Raw genomic sequence first — 12,430 nt, 5'->3', positions numbered from 1 at the left:
GCCCCCTGGCGGCAGTGCTGATAGCAAGGCGGGAGGTCAGCAGGCGAGGAAGGGGTCGCGCCTGGTCCCACTCCGCTCCCTGCGGGCCCGGCATCCTCAATTGTTGCTGGTGAGCAGCCCGGATTTCGGAGGATCTTGGTTAAGTAGGTGCCCTCCTGAATGAATGCCCTTAATCTACCTCGCAATCCCGGAGCTTAGCTGGGGATAAGGGGTGCATGGCTTCAGGCTCCCCTCTCCTCTCCAGACAGGCGGAGGGCGAGCGGGCCCAGGTGATGCCGGTCCAGGGCGCACTGGGGCACCGCCAGATCCACCCTGCGGATGCCTCCCTCTTCCGCTGACATATGGGAGGCTGCCAGCGGCAGGCGGATGTCACCAGTTCTTCCTGGATCCCGAGATCACAGGGGCCGCTGTGGGCACGTGAGAGGTTCTCCCTGTGGCAGTAGTTCCTCCTGTCTTAGCTCTAGCTCCCCAGGGCATTTAGTTTTATGTATTTTTATATATATATATTTATAATAAATATGTGTTTATAATAAATATGTATTTATTATAAATACATATTTATTATATAATAAACACAAATTATATATTTATATATTATATATTATATATTTATATATATTATATATTATATATTTTTATATATTATATATTATAATATTTATATATAATATATTATATATTATATATAATATATTATATATTATATATAATATATAATATATTATATATAAATATAATATATTATATATAATATATTATATATAATATATTATATATAAATATATAATATATTATATTTATATATAATATATTATATATTTAATATATTATATATCATATATAATATATTATATATTATATATTTATATATTATATATTTATATATAATATATTATATATTATATATTATATATTTATATATTATATATTATATATTTATATATAATATATATATATTATATATTATATATTTATATATATATTATATTATATATTTATATATTATATATTGTATATTTATATATATATTATATAATATATTTATATATATTATATATTATATATTTATATATATATTATATAATATATTTATAAATATATTATATATTATATATATAGAAAGGTGGAATTTCATTCTTGTTGCCCAGGCTGTAGTGCAATGGCACGGTCTCGACTCACTGCAACCTCTGCCTCCCAGGTTCAAGCGATTCTCCTGCCTCAGCCTCCCAAGCAGCTGGGATTACATGTGCCCGCCACCACGCCTGACTAATTTTTTGTATTTTTAGTAGAGACAGGGTTTCACCGTGTTGGCCAGGCTGGTCTCGAACTCCTGACCTATATTTTTAAGACAGAGTCTCACTGTGTCGCCCAGGCTGGAGTACAGTGGTGCAGTCTCGGCTCACTGCAACCTCCACCTCCCCATATTCAAGTGGTTCTCCTGCCTCCGCCGCTCAAGTAGCTGGGATTACAAGCATGCACCACCATACCCAGCTAATTTGTGTTTTTTTGGTAGAGACAGGGTTTCGCCATGTTAGCCAAGCTGTCTTGAACTCCTGACCTCAAATGACCCACCCATCTTGGTCTCCCAAAGTGCTGGGATTACAGGTGCAAGCCACCATGCCTGGCCTCCCCAGAGCATTTTGGAAAGCGATTTGCGGTGAAAGTCCTTTAGAAGGGAGGGAATGGGGTGGGGTGGGGCACTGGCCGGTTGCCTGTCATCTCTGAGTCCCTGGCTTCAGTTGTGGAGTGGAGATAACACTTTCTACCTTGTAGGGAGCTGTCAGCGTTAAATGAGAATGGTGCTGACGGAATGCCAGACCGCGGATGGTGAATACAAAATATTGGGTTTCTTTCTTCTCTTGAGGCAAGGAATAAGCCTCTCTCTCAGGTCTCTCTTCCTGCCCCAGTCAGTGTCCGCTAAGTAGTCCCCCTTCAGGCACCCAGGAGCCTTCTCCAGAAGGATTTATCCAGGATAATGTTGTCTGATGTCCCCTTCCAAGACCCACTTCAAAATATCCACTTCAGAGAGGCCCCTCCAGACCCCTTGCCACTCCCTAGCCCTGTCCTGTTAGGCCTCTTATTCAGCTTTATTTTCCAGCATAGCCCTGACACTGATGTGATTAATATGTGATTACACATATTATTATTTTTTTGAGATGGTGTCTTGCTCTGTCGCTCAGGCTGGCGTGCAGTGGCGTGATCTTGGCTCACTGCAACATCCACCTCCTGGGTTCAAGTGATTCTCTTGTCTCAGCCTCCCAAGTAGCTGAGATTACAGGCGCTCGCCACCATGCCTGGCTAATTTTTGTATTTTTAGTAGAGACAGTGTTTCACCATGTTGGCCAGGCTGGTCTTGAACTCCTGACCTCAGGTGGTATGCCCGCCTTGGCCTCCCAAAGTGCTGGGATTACAGGCGTAAGCCCCCATGCCCGGCTGATTATACATATTACATAGCAGACATATCTGTTCAGTTGCTTGCATATGTTGTCCGTCTCCAACTGTGAAATCTCCACAAAGAAACTCCCTCCACAAGACTGCTGAACCCCCAATGGTGAGGGATCCAGCACTTAGCAGCCCCTCGAAAACACTGTTGATGATGGGCCCAGAGGAGAGGGAGCAGGCAGGGCCGAGGTCCTCAGATAGAAGGGTCACTGACTCAGGTCTGGGCTCCCTGTGGCCCCTCAAGGTCCTCAGTGCCCCTATCTTGAGTGGCCCTGGCCCCTACAACTCCAACCCACCCCAGCTACCCTGCTCTGTCGCTTGGTTCCTGTGTCCCTTTCATAGGACCCTGTGCTGCCTCTAGTGGGATGAGATTAAGGGTGGGCAGCCTGTTGGGAAGTCACTGCCACATGGGGGCATCTGGGGCTTGGTGGCCCCTCGTGCTGCCTCTCCAGGCATGTGCCACACCTCTTTCTCCTTCCCTTTCTTTCTCCTCTTCAGCCTCCCTCTGTGCCCCTTTATTCTGCCATTGCCTCATAACCCTGAGCCCCATCCCTGGACATGGCTGGCCTGCCCAAGGCTTTTGGGGCTCTAACCCAAGGCCAGCTCCTAGCATGGCTGTGATCCTGCCTGAGGAGTCAGAGCCAGACCTCTGTGTGTGGCTGCCACGGTTTCTCTCAGTCACCTGGAACTAGAGCTCCTGAGTTTTCCTTCCACTCCCCTGTGTATGGGACATAAGCAGGCAGGGAAGGGGAGGGAGCCCTGGTTGCAACCCAGGAGGGGCTTGGAGCCATCTTTGGTCTCTTCTGTCTCTAACCTTAGTCACGATGGGTCCCCACCTTCCGCCTGGGCTCTGAGGGCGGAAAGTGTCTGTATTTCTCATCGCACACATTGACTGCATGCCTGCTGTGGACAAGGCTCCACGAGGAATGGGACTACCCTCAAGGAGCCTGCCTTCTTCCTTATAACCCAGCTCCGGTTGATGCACACAGTAGGTGCTCTGTGAATTTCACCTGGTCCATTTCTTCAATGCATCTTCATGGAGCAACTCTGTGTGCAGCTGCCCCTTGGCAGCTGAGCACTGATGAGCAAAAGCAGCCCAGGTTTTGGCCTGCAAGGAACTTGCCATCTGCTGGGGACAGTCATTCATCAGAGGACCAAATACGTAAATGTTTCCTTAAAAAACAAAACCAGGCCGGGCATGGTGGCTCATGCCTATAATCCCAGCACTTTGGGAGGCCGAGGTGGGCGGATCACCTGAGGTCAGGGGTTTGAAACCAGCCTGGCCAATGTGGCAAAACCCTGTCTCTACTAAAAATACAAAATTAGCTGGGCATGGTGGCGCATGCCTGTAATCCCAGCTACTTGGGAGGCTGAGGCAGGAGAATCACTTGAACCCAGGAGGCAGAGGTTGCAGTGAGCCAAGACCGTGCCATTGCACTCCAGCCTCAGCAACAAGAGCTAAACTGTCTCAAGAAAACAAAACAAAACGAAACAAAACAGAGGTGTGGAAGTTCTTTCCATCTCAGGGGTCTTGCGGGGAAGACTTTTGTGGGGGCACATTAGGGAGATAGAATAGAACAAGCCTCATAATATCCTTGGAGATGGTGAAGAAATTTCTAGTGAAGTCCTGGTTTGCACCTTCCAGAACTCTGCCAACTAACAACCTTCTCCACAGACCAGTATGGCCAGTAGCTGTCATTGCTGGGACCTCAGGGTGGCCAGCTATGGGCCCTGAGTCCTGGGAGCCTAATCACATGGATGGAGGCCCAGTGGGCTGGGAATGGGGTCACAGCTGCCTCATTGGCAAGGGCCTAGGCACAGCTGGCACAGACGTGGGAGGGCCCTTGGGCTAACCAGGGACATCTGCCTGGCATTGCCCACATCCCAGCAGGACCCACCTCTTATGCACCTTTGTCTTGGCTTCTAGATAAGGCCTGAATGGGGATTCACATGTCTGACTGGGAAATCCTCTCTGAGTGGTTGCGTTAGAGCCCAGGTCTACCACAACCCCAGTGAATCCCAGCTCTGCCTATTACTATGTGACACTGAGGATATTATGTAACCTCTCTGTACCTGCTTCATCAACTGCAAAATGGGTATAATAACACTTGTCTCAAAAAGACAATTGCCTATTCAGCAGAGTGATAGCTGCTGTGTTTGAAATGGCACCTGGGACATGTAAAATGATCGGTGAGCATCCACTCCCTCCCTCTGTGGCAATCAGCTGCTCTTTTTTTTTTTTTTTTTTTTGAGATGAAGTCTCGCTCTATCACCCAGGCTGGAGTGATCTTGTCTCACTGCAACCTGCAACCTCTGCCTCCTGGGTTCAAATGATTCTGCTGCCTCAGTCCTCCTAGCTGGGACTACAGATGCAAGCTACCACACCTGGATAATTTTTGTAGTTTTAATAGAGATAGAATTTCACCATGTTGGCCAGGCTGGTCTTGAACTCCTGACCTCAAATGATCCACCCACCTCAGCCTCCCAGAGTGCTGGGATTACAGGTATGAGCCACCATGCCCAGCCTCAGCTGCTGTTTTTGAACTTCTGGAAGACAGGCTTCTGTTTAGATTTAGTGTAGCTCACACTGCTGGTGGTCCCTTCCTCCAGGATGGCAGAGGCCCTCAGTTTGTTCTGGTCTTTACTCCTCCCCTACCTTGCTCAGAGATAAATCCTGACTGATCTAAGTCAATCATGGGGACCCATTCTGCTTGCCAGGGATTGGCCTAAACTGGGTGACATGTGCCTGAGGGAGGTCAGCTGAAGGGTGCAAGAAGGTTTCTGGGAAGAGTTTTTGGGGCTCTTAAAATGACACACAGTAAGAAATATCTTTTCCCTGCTTTTGGACATTGTTGTTTTGGGTTGGGATACCTGGAGCTGCAGCAGCCATTCTGTGACTATGAGGAAAGCTGCCTGAAGATGAAGCTGACCGGCAGAGGAAGACAGAGCCAAGAGAGAGAAACAAACTTCATCTCTGACACCATTGCTGAGACACTAACTGCCTTCAGAGGAGTCCTGCTTTGGAACTTCTTGTGATATGAAATAATACATTTTCCTTGTTTGTTAGCCCACTTGAGGCTGTTACTTGTAGCCAAAGGCCTCCTAACTATCTGTATCCTCCTCACCCATCATGTCTAGTGTAGGGTAGTTGGATTAAATGTGGAGACTGACTTACAAGGTGAGTTGCTTTTACTTAAGGATGGATGAGTGTTAGGATTTCTTTTTCTTTTCTTTTTTCTTTTTTTGAGACAGAAATTTCTCTTTTTTTTTTCTTTTCTCTTTTTTTCTCTTTTCCTTTCTCTTTTTTTTTTGGATTTCTTTTTCTTTTCTCTTTTTTTGAGACATAAATTTCTTTCTTTTTTTTTTTTTTGAGGCAGAGTCTTGCTCTGTCTCCCAGGCTGGAGTGCAGTGGTGCAATCTCGGCTCACTGCAAGCTCCACGCCCCGGGTTCACACCATTCCCCTGCCTCAGCCTCCCAAGTAGCTGGGACTACAGGCACCCATCACCATGCCCAGCTGATTTTTTTTATTTTTAGTAGAGACGGGGTTTCACCATGTTAGCCAGGATGGTCTCGATCCGCTGACCTCATGATCCGCCGACCTCATGATCCGCCCACCTCGGCCTATCCCAAAGTGCTGGAATTACAGGTGTGAGCCACCGGGCCTGGCCAACAGAAATTTCTTTTCTTTTCTCTTTTCCTTTCTCTCTGTCTCTCTCTTTTTTTTCTTTGGATTTCTTTTTCTTTTCTCTTTTTTTGAGACAGCGTCTCACTCTGTCACTCAGACTGGAGTGCAGCAGCACAATTTTGGTTCAGTGCGACCTCCATCTCCCAGGATCTAATGATCCTCTCACCTCAGCTTCCCAAGGAGCTGGGACTACAGGCATATACCACCACAACAAGCTAATTTTTTAAAATTTTTGGTAGAGATGGAGTTCCATCATGTTGCCCAGCCAGGGTGGTCTTGAACTCCTGAGCTCAAGCAATCCATCCACCTCAGCCTCCCACAGTGCTGGGATTACAGGCATGAGTCACCACGCCCTGCCAGGGCTTCTTTTTCTTGATTTGAGGGTTTGTCTAGGTGGGGGTGAGGTTGCAACTGGAGCCTGGAGCTGGGAGCCTCATTCTGAGATGACTTGTGGGGAGAAAGGAAACAACAAAAGGGAGGGTGTAGGGTTGAGGTGAGGTTTAAGATGCATCCAGAATGTAGTTCTGCCCAGGTCGGGCACGGTGGCTCATGCCTGTATTTCCAGCACTTTGGGAGGCCAAGGCAGGCAGATTGCTTTGAGCTCAGGAGTTTGAGACCAGACTGGGCAACTTGGTGAAACCCTATCTCTACAAAAAAAAAAAAAAAGAATTGCCAGGTGTTGGTGGCTCGTGCCTGTAGTCCCAGCTACTCAGGAGGCTGAGGCTGGAGAATTGCTTGAGCCCAAGAGGCAGAGGTTGCAGTGAGCCACTGCACTCCAACCTGTGTGACAGAGTGAGACCCTGTCTCAAAAACAAAAACAAAACAAACAGAAAGAATGTAGTTCTGCCCAGTGCTGCCTTTGCATTTTCCTAAAGAGGCTGCAACTTGACTGCTGATGGGTTTGAGGTTCATGAAAATGTTTTGGAATTAGTGGTGAAGGTTGCACAACTTTTTCAATATACTGGAAGCTACTGAATTGTGCACTTTGAAATGGTGATTTTTTTATGGTGTGCAAATTATATTTCAATTTTTTTTTTTAGACAGAGTTTCACTCTTGTCACCCAGGCTGGAGTGCAATGGAGCAATCTTGGCTCACTGCAACCTCAGCCTCCCAGATTCAAGTGATTCTCCTGCCTCAGCCTCCCCAGTAGCTGGGACTACAGGCATGTGTCACTATGCCTGGCTCATTTTTTTGTATTTTTAGTAGAGAAAGGGTTTCACCATGTTGGCCAGGCTGGTCTCAAACTCCTGACCTCAGGTGATCTACCCGCCTCAGCCTCCCAAAATGCTGGGATTACTGTGTAAGGCACCACGCCTGGCCTCAATTTTTTAAAAAGAGAAAAAGCAGCAGCCCAGCCACCTGCCTCCTACAGTCTCCCCTCTGCCCTTCATTCTCAGGTGTCTAGGAGCCATTCTCAGGCTCCCTGAGTGTGTTTCAGGGATGGAGGGGCACAGCCCCACCAGCCATGCCACACAGGAGCACTTCCTAAAGTCTCTGCTGGGAGGGGCTGGTGGAAGCCTTGCCTGGGGACACTGGGACTCACTCTTTCACCTGAGGGGATGGTTATCTCCTAAGGCCTGGTCCTCACTGGCCAAATAGCCTCAGGTTGGGGTGGGAGTAGGGGGTGGGGGCAAAGTGATGCTGTGGTGGGGTGGGGGGAGCATGAGTTCTGTGATCAGAAAGAACAAGTTCACATCCTGGCTCCCCGCTGCTGAGCTGTGACTTTGGGAAAGTTATCTAGATCTCTCTGTGGCCGTTTCTTATCTGGCAAATGGGTATACTAATTCCACCCTTGGCAGGGTTAAATGGCATAGTTTACCCAAAAAGCTCAGGGCATCTAGTAGATAACACAGGCTGACTTCCTAAGACCTGTTATTATCATGAGACCAAACATAATGGCAGAATCCCAACCAGGCTGTCTTAGTGATTGAGGGCTGTTGGTGACGAGATGTTCCCAGCTCTCTTGCTTTTCTCAGACTGCCCAAAAGCCTTCCTCCCCTCATCCTCATCACCCACCCCTACCTTGGCCTACCATAGCCTCCCCACCCCCACACCCAGCCTTTTGCTATGCACATCAGCAGGTGTGGTAATGTGGGAAATCATATTTCCTTTCTTTATTTTGAGATGAGGTCTCGCTCTGTCGCCCAGGCTACAGTTCAATGGGACAAACACGGCTTACTGCAGCCTCGACCTCCCGGGCTCAAGCAATCCTCCCACTTCAGCCTCCTGAGTGGCTGAGACCACAGACATGCACCACCGCACCTGCCTAACTTTTTATTATTTTTAGAGATGGTGTCTTCTTCCTACACTGTCCAGGCTGATCTCCAACTCTTGGGCTCAGGAGATCCTCCCCTCTCAAAGGGCTGGGATTACAGGCATGAGCCACCACACCTGGCCAGAAATCATATTTCTGAATCCCAAATCAGAGTACATGGCATAACCAAAATATTTATTCTTTTACTTTATTTTCTTTTTTCTCCAGAATTTAAGAAAATCTGAAATGAAAATCTGAAATGTAGTTTGGTCAAAGGTTGGACTTTTGGGAGCATTTTGATGGCTAGTGGTGACACTTCTCACGGCTAGAGAGGGCCACGGGTGTTCTAGAAGGTGAGGCATGGGTTAAACCACTTTGAATCACACATGGAGAAAGCTCATTTATTCACACCCCCGTTCCATTCTCCTTCACTCCTTCTGAGTATCCTCAAAGAAAAAGTCTGGTTGGTCCTAATACGACTTCAGCACCTCTCCAACACTTGCTAAGATCCTTTTCTAATAAAGAGAGAAAGTCACACATTCAGAGCCTTTGCAGGGCCATAGTGTCTGGTTAGAATGAAACCTCATTGTTGAAAATGAGTAAATCTAAAGTCTTCTTTTCAGTTGACGTTATTAAGAACAATGCAAATCAATGTAAAGAAAAGTGTTCAAAAAATAGCAGAACAGGTACGCATGCAGCTATAGAGTGGGGGTAGCATGGAAATGCCTGGAGTCTGGAAAACACCGGAACATGGGACAACAGAGCTGAGGGCTTGCAGTCAGGGTGCGCTGTAAGTGCCTGACCATACAGTCTGTGTGGTCAGGGCATCTTGGTTGGCCAGAGACCCTGTGGGTGAGCGAGGCTAGAGCTGGCAGAACCCCAGAATTGCACCCGGAAGCCACCTGGCTATGAGCTGAGATTACCCCCAGCATCTGCTCTGCCTCAAGGTACCAGATAGGTGATCTGGGGTGGCCCATCCAGCCTTAAGAGTGGGTTGGATGACAGAGGAGGCCAGCACTAGGCCCCTGTGACTCGGATACTCACGTTGGAGGGAGAGGTGGAGGACGAAGCGTAACTGTCTTCCAGTTGTCCAGAAAGGCTGGGCAAGGTCCTGGGTCACCTTCTCTGTTCTAGGCCCATCAGAGGCTTTCTTCAGGGTCTAGGAGAAGAGGGGGAGGGCCCCAGAGTGGCGGGGTCAGGTTCAGACACCCCTGAGCACTGCTCTGGAGGCAGGCAGGTCAGGCCCAAAAGGTGCGTGGGCCTCAGGGAGCCACTTGTTCCCCTCCGGGTCCCCTCCAGTGAAGAGCCACAGAGGAGGGGACTGGGAAACCAGGGTTCCAGCTTCAGCTTTCTCCTGACTGGCTGTGTGTCCCCGGACAAGGCACTCACCCCCTCTGGGCCTCAGTGTCCCTGCAGGTTGAAACTGCCAAATGAAGAGTTCTTTGGGTCCTGTATGCATTGAGTGGATGCTCTGCTTCCCGGTGATCCCTGAGGCCAACACCCTTTGTGTTCCTGTGCCCTTTCAGGGCAGACCAGGACACTGTGCCAGAGTGGCTGCAGGCCTCTGGCTAGAGCTACCCCAGCCTTCAGCAGAGGCTTGTCCTCCTAGGTGAAGGGTTGTCCATGCCCAGCCTCGTGAGGCCTGCGTGGTTTTGGGTAGTGCCCAGTGGCACTATTGGCAGGCTCCAGGCACTAAAGGAAGAGACCGAGACCCTGAAAGGTGGGGGAGGAAGACAGAGAAGGAAGAGGTGCCTGCAGAGGGGGTGCTGGTGGCTGCCCCTCACAAACGTGCCAAAGGTTGCCAACTTGAGTTTAAGCCTTGGTTCCAGAACACAAAGCCCCCTCTCTGGGGGCCTTGACCCCTCGGAGCCCCCACCCCTGGGCCGGCTGAGCTGCCCGGAGGGAACTAGCCCCAGAAGGGCCCGGTTGTTGGCTGCGAAGTGGCTGGGAGGGAAGTTTTAATGATACACAACACAAGACACAGGGGGGAAAAGAGAGAGGGGGGTGGTGGAGGAGAGAAGGGAGGTTGGGGGGAGAAAGAAAGACCTCCTGCCAGGCCTGTTGCCAGGAAACGGCCAGGCAGCCAGAATCAGCCCTGCTCTTTTCACAGTTGGCTTTAAGCACCGAGAGAAAGCCCGGGCCATAAAGGGGGACATGTGTTGCTGGGTGTGTAAGGCTAGCCTCTGCAGTTAGGGGAGCCCCTGCCCCCGCCCCTGCCACTGCACCGAGAGCCCCTTGAGCCCCCAGCCCTGCCTCCACGCCTGGGGATTATGGATGAACGATCGAGCTGCCAAGCAATGGAAAAGGCAGGGGTGGCCCTGGCCTTCCAATGTCGCAGCCACTTTGGGGGTGAAACTCACCAGTTGGGGCCCCCAGGAAGCTGGCAGGGGCTGGCAGGGCAGGGAGGTCTGGAATTCCAACATGGCACGTCCACAGAAAAGTATTCCTATTGGCTCTGCGTGGTCCATCCAGGTTGGGGGGGTGAGGTGTCTGGACTTCTAGGAATCCTCAACAGGGCACTCAGAGGGAGCTGACAAGTCCCAGAAACCTGCATTCTGGCTCCTGGTTCTTGTCATGGATGCCATGGTGGGAACAGGCCCCTTTAGGCTGTGCCTTGGCACTTGGGGACTGTCCCTGCAGCGCAGTGACTGCTGTGTCCCTGAAGAGTCCACCACACAGCCAGGAAAGAGCAAAAAGAGGGGGAGGGTTGTTGACAAAACAACAGCTCATGGCCCTGGCTGCCAATCCAGAGTGATGTCAGCTGAGGAGTGACATGGTGCTGAAGCACAGAGGACGTCAGCAAACCGGGAAGCAGCATGTGCATGGAAGCTGGGCCTGAGCCCTGACGCTTCAGCTGAGCTCCCTGGGTGATGGCTCCTTCCACAAGTTCTAACGTCCCACTGAAAGCAAGCTGCAATTTCTGTTGCTTCTTGTATCAATTGCATGAAAGGACGGGCAGTTTCTTTTGATTCTCTGGCATGCCAAGGCCTGAATGCCAGTCCTGGGAGCCTTACCAGCCCTCTAAGAAGAATCAGAAGGCGAGTGTTAGGGAGGAAGGGACGGCCAACCCACCCCGACTCCCCATCTGGTCACCTCACTGCCTGACTTCTCTCTGAGCTTTCCGAGACACTGCTGGAGGCCGACCTGAGCTCAAACTCAAACCCCAGTCTCCTGCTCAGTGTGGTGGGCAGCCCTGCTTCCCTGGCTCATGGAGTGAGTGAGGGTGTGTGTGAGTCAGTTCTAACAAAATCAAGAAATCACTGTATCTTCCAAGAAAGCTTTGACTCTGTGCATGTGTGCACTGAGCTGTTTCCCACGTGAGTGAGCGTCCTGGAAAACAGGCCTGCCCGGGGAAGAAGTGAGCCAGTCTGCCTGCTAGAAACTGCTGGGGGCTCCTGATCGGGAGGCTTGCTTTTCCTTCAACTTCCTTCGCCTCTTTTTCTGGCTGGAGTGTGTGGTTCTGCTAGTTCTGGAGTCTTTCCTGTCCCCATTCTGGACCATGTCCCATCCCAGGTATCAAGAATGGCTCATACCTGTAATCCCAGCATCTTGGGAGGCTGAGGCAGGAGGATCACTTGAGGCCAAGAGTTTGAGACCAACCTGGGCAACATAGTGAGACCCTGTCTCTGCAAAAATTTAAAACTAAGTCAGGTGTGGTGGCATGTGTTTGCAGTCTCAGCTACTCGGGAGGCTGAGGGGAGAGGATTGCTTGAGCCCAGGCATTTGAGGTTGCAGTGAGCTAGGATGGCACCACTACACTCCAGCCTGGTCGATGGAGTGAGACCCTGTTTCAAAAAATAAAAAAAGAAAATGTCTTACTTCCAGAGGGGCCGAATCTCCATGAGGTGGTAACCAAAACGACAGATTTGCCAACTCTCAGGGGGAAGTGGTGTCCTGGGCAGTGGCTGGAGAAGCAGGTGGTGCCTGGGTCTGATCGCAGGAGGGAGGCCTTCTGGGTTCTGCCTCTGGGAGAGGGCAGGCTGCTGGGGAGGGCGCGCATTAGGAGATGGAGAGTTAGGCCACCAAGGAGCCCACTAGGGCACCTGG

The 12,430-nt window shown here is 49.7% G+C and overlaps 1 long non-coding RNA gene across 1 annotated transcript; it reads right to left on the bottom strand.

Annotated features, from left to right (window-relative positions):
- Nucleotides 1-8,549: 8,549 nt before the first annotated feature.
- On the bottom strand, nt 8,550-11,510 carry LOC129394423 (uncharacterized). Its single transcript, XR_008621676.3, has 3 exons — nt 10,744-11,510; nt 9,428-9,542; nt 8,550-8,898 (listed from the first exon to the last, which is right to left on the bottom strand). It is a non-coding gene; the product is annotated as an uncharacterized LOC129394423 (long non-coding RNA).
- Between the last annotated feature and the right edge of the window lie 920 nt (nt 11,511-12,430).

This window comes from Pan paniscus, chromosome 19, assembly GCF_029289425.2.
Source record: "Pan paniscus chromosome 19, NHGRI_mPanPan1-v2.0_pri, whole genome shotgun sequence".
NCBI classification, from domain to species: Eukaryota; Metazoa; Chordata; class Mammalia; order Primates; family Hominidae; genus Pan; species Pan paniscus.
The sequence above is the reverse complement of the archived record's forward strand: the minus strand, read 5'-3'. Positions and strand labels throughout refer to the sequence as shown.